Raw genomic sequence first — 7,500 nt, 5'->3', positions numbered from 1 at the left:
TGTGTAATTGTAATCGTCAAGGTAATTCTGCTAAGTAAAGAAATACAAGTATTATAATATTTATATATTCATTAGGCCAAATCGAGGTGACGTAAAACAACCAAAATATCTTTTCCATTTGTCTGTAATCTTATAGTTATTTTTCAAATTACTACATGAATATTCACTACAACCAAAATATCTTTTCCATTTGTATGTAATCGTATAGTTATTTATCAAATTACTACATGAATATTCACTTTATATGTTAGGAAAATGTGACTACACCCATGTTTACTTCCATTCCTTCTGATATCAAAGTTTGACGCCGGGATTCAAAAGACCCACTGAATGTTTTAGTTGATCGGACATATAAGTATATTTATTCAGTTGTCATAATCTATAAAGGGAACGATTCTAGTGCGGAAAGTTACGAATGTATAAATAAATCAGAATAACTTAAGATAGAAAGGATGACATATAGGATCAGCTGTCGTGGGAAGAGACCTTAACAGAAACGAGGAAAGTTGAAATGAAAAAAAGCACATTAATAACAAGCCCAAAATCGTCTAGACCAAGATTAAAGCTCTCAATTTATATGAAAATAGAATCGAGTCAAATGTGCAAGATAAAACCGTATGGATTTATAGATAATCAGACGAACTCTTCAGTGTAACTAATTCAGTGTAACAACATTGTTCCTACGGAGTATGTTATTAGTGCGAAGCTAACGTGGTTTCAATTTATTGCCTTTAATGTACAAATATGGCGTTTAAGATATTTTTTTTTTACAAGTTTGTAAATGAAAATTTCATACCATAGCATTTAGATTAATTTCGAAGATGTGAAAAGATAGTAGCGTTCTTTCTTTCGTTTGACTCCGATATATATATATATATATATATATATATATATATATATATATATATATATATTGTTGTTTATATACAATATTTATATGTATATTATTATATATTATATATATATATATATATATATGTGTGTGTGTGTGTGTGTGTGTGTTGTGTGTTGTGTTGTTGTGTGTGTGTGTGTGTGTGTGTATTATATATATATATATATATATATATATTATATATATATATATATATTATTTATTTATTTATTTATTTATTTAACAATTGATAACTATTCCGATGTTGCAATTAGGTACCTATCATAGGGGCACAACGAGGTCACAAACGCAGTGTTAATCCAAAGGAAGCAAAACAGGGGTAGTTCCTTCAGTTATCTGTCATAGTTTAGCAACATTTAATTTATTAGCGAGACTAATTGGCCGTTTAACGATCCCGTTACTCATGCTAGAGTCGTTGGCAAGACGTTTATAGTGTATTGTTAGAAATTTCGTTAGAAGAGCCATTGTTTCCATGGTGTAGAATAGATGGTACGCGATAATTTGGAAATTAAGTAGCAATTTGATTCTTTGACACTATAGCGAATGGCGATAATGACAATGGTAATAACGATGTGATATAATTCCTCCGTTCGAACACGTGGATTAATTCAAGTGATCTGTGCGAAATGTCAGGCGTGAGTGCGTGTGTAAAAGTTTTTTTTAGATTAATGCGTGAATCGTTCCTTTTTTTGTGTCTGTGATTTTATTTTTATTTGTGTGTTTTATGGGTTTTTGTAGATTTATAATGAGGTTGGTCTGATTTGTCTCAGTGTACGTGAGGTCTTAGGTGATTTATTGAAAACATAGTTGTGACGATCGCGAAGGAGTAAAATATATACAAAACGATATTGAGACCAAATGATAAATACGTAATATATATATATATACCTCAACATATTAGCAGTAGTAGTAGATATAGTAGTAATGGTAGTAGTATGTTATAGTAATACTAGTAGTAGCAGTAGTAGATATAGTAGTTAATGTAATGGTACAAGTAGTGATAATTGAAATGAAATCGAACAAAATACCCAATTTAAATCCATCACCCGCCTTCCCTGCGCACACCCACCCATCCCTTGCTATCAACCATCACGATAGACGGATATAGTATCTAGTGAAGACCTCCCTCTCACTTCCTTCTCCCCCCCCCTCCCTCCCAAAGTAACAGAAAGGGGTAAGCCGTGGGAATGGAAGCGCTGTGGTGGCAGCCGTTGGAAGTATTTGCGGTGGTTGGAAAAGTTGAAAGTTTGCTGTTGAGGGCAAGACGGCAGATGTTATTGATGGGGGAGGGGAGGGGAGGGGGGTAAAAAAAGAAAGGAAAAGAAATGGGTAAATTAATATTTATGCTGATAGTAATAATGGTGATGGTAATAATAATGATGATGATTTGGATAACAAAAACAAATAACAACAACAATAATATAATAATAATTATTATTATGATGATGGCAATAACAACAACAACAATAATAATAATAATAATAATAATAATAATAATAATAATATGATGATGATGATGATGATGATGATGATGATGATGATGATGATGATGATGATGAAGAAGAAGAAAAAGAAAAAGAAAAACAACAACAACATCAACAACTACAACAGCAACAACAACAACACAACAGTAAGAAAGCAAATAATCTATCAATCGACAGCGAAGAGTGACACACGATCGCCGAGAGAGAAGAGCCAATGGCCGCAGAACGCAAAGAATAATGTGATAAGAGATAAAAATAACAATAAGAGTAACTACGATAACGATCAGTCCGGCCACAATGCTTGGGTGGATCGGCCATGCAAGTCTCTCGACCTCAAGCTATTCCTCCCACGGCCCCGCGAGTTCGCCTTTGTTCACCTTTGCAACCTTGCAAGGGGAATTATCAGCATTGCAACCGCGCGCGTAAACTGCCTTGCAGTGAAGTCCGTGGTGGAGCAACAGGCTTCTTCTATTTCGTTGTCGGAAGTGTTCGCAAATGTCGTGGTTATTTCTTCGTGTCGTTAGCTCGGGGAATGTCAATGGCGCCTAAGGTGGTCGTACTATTTCTACTACTACTATACTACTACTACTACTACTACTACTACTACTACTACTACACTACTACACCACGACCAAGCAGTTAGCATCACCACTACTACTACTACTACTTCTATTACTTCTACTACTACCACTACTACTATTCTACTACTTCTGCTTCTACTACTACTACTACTACTACTACTACTATTTCTACTACTATTCTTTGGACTACTACAGTTCTGCAACTGCTTATTACTCATACTACTTCAATTTCTGTTATGCTTACAATACTATCATCACTTGGACTCCATTCAAGTTATTTTAAACGCAACTATATTCTAAGTTACGTAGTTGCTATTACACATATACAGATTATTCATTCATAACAATAAGACGTCGCCTTCCTATCAGTCGTCATTCAACAGGCTAGCTTATGGTGAAGAGAGCAAAGGTCCTATGAATGGGTATGGTACTATTATGCAACCCGGGACCACATTCGGGCTAAAATTGCAGTCTCGTAAAGGCTGTGAGTCTTTGTTTACTGTTACTACGACTAATACTACCGACAAGGCTACTAATGCTACTACTGTTGCTGCTTGTTATTACTTTTGTTGTATGTGTCGTGTGTTGTTATATCTGGCAATGTGAATCTGAAATGTAGTATAGTCCTTTGCTTGAAGGTAATAGTAGTACGAAATGATAATGAATGTGATAGCTTGTTCGTTGTAGGAGTGTGTGTGAACGGTGGTGTGTCCTTGTACGTGCGTAGAATTCGGTTTAAGCTTTGGCTTGGCAGTTTTAGAAAGCCGGAATTTAATAATGACATCCTCCTGGCCCCGAAAGCCGGTCGTCGCCTCTGTAAAAGCCACAGCAACAATGACTCACGTAAGTCCAGATCCTTTATATAAACAGGATTCTACCGGGGCGAGGGCCGCTAAGCATGACCTTTGCCAACAACAGGTTTCATAGAAGATTGGAAGTTTTGCAATAGAGATTACCTGCAGTGCATCGTTGGCCTCCCGTTGCACATTCGAGGCGGCGGCGTGTTATGTGAAAGTTCTCGACTCGCCCTTGCAAAAAATTTACCGATCCGAGAAATGTCCTAAAAGTTCCCGAGTATTGCTATGTTTACTTCTCGGGATTTTAACTCCCGATTTTTCTTTTATTGGCTACATGTGTCGGTGTAATAAACCGTAGAGTTTAGTTGCGCGCGCAGCGTTGAGTGCGAGTTGACAACCGCGGTGCCTGGTGGCTGCTGGCGGCTCGGCAGTGTGCACGCGCGCCCGCCCCCGTCAGCATGACCGCCTTCGCACCGGGCCACCTCGCTCACCTGTGGTAACGCTGGCGGACGCACCTTGCACCGTCGACCCCGCCCGAGTGGGAGACACAACCCGAGTGCGTGTGCTCAGCCCGCGAGGTTCTCCACCGTGTACGATGCGTGTTTGTCCGTCGTGTTCACGGGATGTACGTGTTTGTGTGCGTGCAGTCGCAAGTGCATGGAGGTGATTTGTTCACACAACCAAAGTGTTAAGAGGCTATATCAGTTTTACGCTACCAAAGTGTGTTGAGGCTACAAGTGTTTTTCTTTTCGCGAGCTACCAAAGAGTCTCTCGTTCGTGTTGTACTTTCCGAGTTACTGTGTTGTCACTGGATATGTTGCAAACGTTGCAAAAAAAAGTGCATAACATCTTGAATTATCTAGTCAAGTGTTCTTTTAAGTAAGAACGATTAGAAAAAATTAGCGTCCAGAAAACGAGTTTTGGCAATAAGTGTTATCCACGTAAACCCAATCAAGGAATTTACCTCGACACCTGAAAAAAAAAACGAAAGTTGTTTGCTGTACATTACGTGTACATGTTGGAATGGTTAAGTGTTTGTGCCGTGCGATTACTCAGTGGTTAATCTGACAGAAAGAAAGTGTGATAAGCAGTAAGCGGCGTTATAACCTCATTTCTCCGAACGAATTATATTCCCGGTGACATAATAACTAAACTGGAGCGTTGTCTGTTCCGCCGCCATCGTAGAGGCTATGTAAGTATGGAAGAAAGATGGGCACTTTGTGAAATGCACACACTAGGAAGGCAAATTAAATACGGTTCAAGTCAGTTTTAGATATTGTGTGTGTGTGTGTGTTTTGTTGTTGTTTATGTGTATAAATAATGGAGGAGAATAGACTGTATATTATCGGGTATTTTTTTTTTCTCTCGAAGATGCAAACTCTATGCATACTGATGAAACTAAGGAGCAGAACGTTAGCCGGTAAGTAATTAATACGTTTACGATAAAACACTTAGCTAACAAGATCGCTCACTCACTTGCACGCACACGCACACGCACACACGCACGCACACGTACATACAAACACAAGCGCACACACACGCACACACACACACACACACACACACACACACACACACACACGCAAACACACACAAACACACACACACACACGCCCACACACGCACACGCACACACAGACAAAAGAGTGAAGCAAGAAGTCTGGTGTCTTGAGGTTAAAGATCCGCGAAGTCGGAATGGAATCGGGTGAGGTTAGGTTGGGGTTGATGACTCTTGGGATGACTCTTGCGTTGACTTGGGTTGACTCTTGGGTTGACTCTTGCGTTGACTCTTGGGTTGACTCTTGCGTTGACTCTTGGGTTGACTCTTGCGTTGACTCTTGGGATGAATCTTAGGTTGACTTTGAGGTTGACTCTTGGTTGGAGTTTGTATAAGGGTTTTAGGGTTGAAGTTAAGTTTGAAAACCTTTTTTTAAGGGTCTGTGGTTTATAGAAAGGAGGTTTTCGGATAAGGATAAAAAAAATCCCATTTAAAGGTTGTGGTTGATAAACATTGGGTTGCAAAGAATTTAGGGTTTAAAAACTTCCTATTCAAAGGGTTGAGGTTGATAGAAAGGAGGTTTGTAAGGAATTTAGGGTTGAAAAACGCCCTCTTTGTGGTTTGCCGTTGATAAACAGCAGGTTTTAAGGTTAAAAATCCAATTTCAAAAAGTTTGGTTGATAGACAGAAGGTATTTAAGAAAATTTGGGTTCGAAAAGCTTTCTACTTAGGAATCGTGGTTGCTGGAAAGGATTAGCGTGTAGAAAGTTAAAGGGTTAAGGCATACCTTTACGGCGGGTGTCTCAGTGCATGTGGAGACGGAAAGTCAAATGCCTAAGGGTGGGTTGGGTTGGTCGCTGTTGTATACGAAAAGGAGGAGTGGCCTTAGGGTGCGCAAGGGTGAAAAGAGGGGCTGGGAGAGGGGGAGGGATGTATGTGGCCGTTGATGCGAATCAAGGGTGCATGTCAGGGTAGGATTAGTTAGAAAATGCGGTGTTGAGTAGGTGTTGAGTAGGTTAGAATCATGGGACTTAAGAAGAAAGACATGCAGATAACTTTATTGGTTGATTGTGTTTTTTGTACTTTCGTCTCACGTAGCATTTGGTTATATAAATCGATTGTTTCCGTAATACGAATGCATGGTAGCCTCTGTGCTCGAGAATGTTTCGCAAAATGTACAGTATAGTGAATGTAGTGACAAGGCTATGAGGTAAAAATGAAACGGTTCGTGATGAGATACTTTGTAAGGTATTTTTACTACACACAAATGGAAGTCTTATTAAATTAGATTAAACTAACCGCTCGTCGGCAAATAAACCCAGACCTTGCCATTTTCCCCCCCACCAAGCACGAATTCATAATCAGGAACGAATCCCGCGAACTTAAAAAAAAAACTAATAGATAAAAAAAAAGAAGACAAACGGCCAAGAAAACTTAAACACTCCACAAATAAAAATAAATAATGAATTCCAGAGACTTCACTTGCCCCGCCATTCATGAGCTCGAATCTGAAGCGGACTCGGCAGCCAGGAAATGAAATAAAAACGAGAAAACGAGAGACGATTGAATCAGAGATAAGAAACCTGTCTGCTGGCGAAGACCGGAAGTGCTGCTGAACGAGAGGGAGAGGGAGAGAGGGAGAAGGAGAGGGAGAGGGAGAAGGAGAGGGAGAGGGAGAAGGAGAGGGATAGGGAGAGGGAGAGGAAGAGAGAGAGAAAGAGATGGAAAGGGAAAGGGAGGGAGATGGAGAGGGGGGGGGGATGGAAAGGGAGGGAAATGGAGAAAAAAGGTAGAGAGATGGAAAGGGAGAGAGAGGGAGATGGAGAAGGAAAGGTAGAGAGATGGAAAGCGAGAGAGATGGAGAGGGAGAGGGAAAAAAAGATGTAGAAAAAAAGAGAGAAGGCGCCGAATCGATAAAGTGTAACAGACATGAGCTATTCTTTATAACGTTGCGAATAAGAATTCTGAACCAGTAGGAAGACAGAAAGACAAGAAAATCTAAAACTGAATACCTTCCCAGAAAAAAAAAACACGAGAACAGAGAAAATTTAATAAAGAGAGAAAGTAATTTTTCTTTTCCCCCGAAGCCCGATTTTTAGTCAAAGGAGAATTGACCGTTTTCGCGTGCTTCAATACACATCTCTGAACAGACGCAGTCAAGTTTGCGTTCAAAGACTTGACATGAAGCGAGTCGCAATAATTCTCGTTTGTTTTTCCACTTGGCTTTATCCCTCGATTTATTTGTTTG

At 39.5% G+C, this 7,500-nt stretch overlaps 1 protein-coding gene across 1 annotated transcript in view; it reads left to right on the top strand.

Annotated features, from left to right (window-relative positions):
• The window catches only part of LOC119572964 (conserved oligomeric Golgi complex subunit 8-like), a 64,355-nt gene that overhangs the window by 18,973 nt on the left and 37,882 nt on the right, over positions 1–7,500 (top strand). The gene's annotated exons all lie outside the window — the stretch shown is intronic.

This window comes from Penaeus monodon, chromosome 5 (genome assembly GCF_015228065.2).
Source record: "Penaeus monodon isolate SGIC_2016 chromosome 5, NSTDA_Pmon_1, whole genome shotgun sequence".
Taxonomy (NCBI): Eukaryota; Metazoa; Arthropoda; class Malacostraca; order Decapoda; family Penaeidae; genus Penaeus; species Penaeus monodon.
This window is presented reverse-complemented; position numbering and strand designations above follow the sequence as displayed.